The sequence below is a fragment of the Nicotiana attenuata genome, unplaced genomic scaffold (genome assembly GCF_001879085.1).
Source record: "Nicotiana attenuata strain UT unplaced genomic scaffold, NIATTr2, whole genome shotgun sequence".
Taxonomy (NCBI): Eukaryota; Viridiplantae; Streptophyta; class Magnoliopsida; order Solanales; family Solanaceae; genus Nicotiana; species Nicotiana attenuata.
In genome coordinates, this window is record NW_017670373.1 from 165,565 (window position 1) to 166,538 (window position 974).

Consider the following 974-nt stretch of genomic DNA (forward strand, 5'->3'; position numbering starts at 1 on the left):
AAAATACAACTGGAGAAATGGTTAGGGGTGGAGGAAAGCATTATGAGACAAAAATCAAGAGTAAAATGGCTAAAGCTAGGTGATGCCAACACAGCATATTTTTTTGCAAATATGAAAACAGATGCAGCCAAAACAAGATTAGAAGACTAATAAAGGGTAATGGGAGCACAGTGCAAACAAGGAAGGACATTGAGGAGGAAGTGACAAGGTTCTATCAACAGCTGTTAGGCTCATCAGCAACTGAATTGCCTGCTATCAACCCAGCTATTATGAGAGATGGTCCCATGGTGAATAGACTGCAACAACTACAACTGATTGCAGAGGTCTCAAAGGAGGAGATTTATCAGGCTCTGAAAGGTATCAGTGACAGCAAAGCCCCTGGGTATGATGGATTCAATGCTTTATTCTTCAAGAAGGCTTGGCCTTTAGTAGGAGATACAATCATAGATGCAGTTATAAAGTTCTTTTCAAGTTTAAATATGTATCAGCCTATCAACTGTACAACAGTAACTCTTGTTCCTAAGGTGAAAAGTCCTTCTAAAATTACTGAGTACAGGCCAATATCATCTTGCAAAATTCTTACAAGATTATATCAAAGATACTAACCAACAAATTATAAGGAGTGATGGATGGACTGGTGGATAAGAGTCAGTCCGCCTTTGATCCTGGTAGACTGATAAATGATAACATAATACTTAGTCATGAGTTAGTGAAAGGATATGGCAAGAAAGGTGTCTCTCCCAGATGTATGCTGAAGATAGATATGAAGAAGGCATATGATTCAGTGGAATGGGGTTATCTAGAACAAGTGTTGACTCATCTGCAGCTGCCAGGGAGATTTGTGCAATGGATTATGAGCTGTGTTACAACAGTCTCATACTCCATTATGATTAATGGGCAACCTACAAAGCCATTTCAAGCTAATAAAGGGTTGAGACAGGGAGATCCCCTATCTCCTTACCTATTTGTGCTGG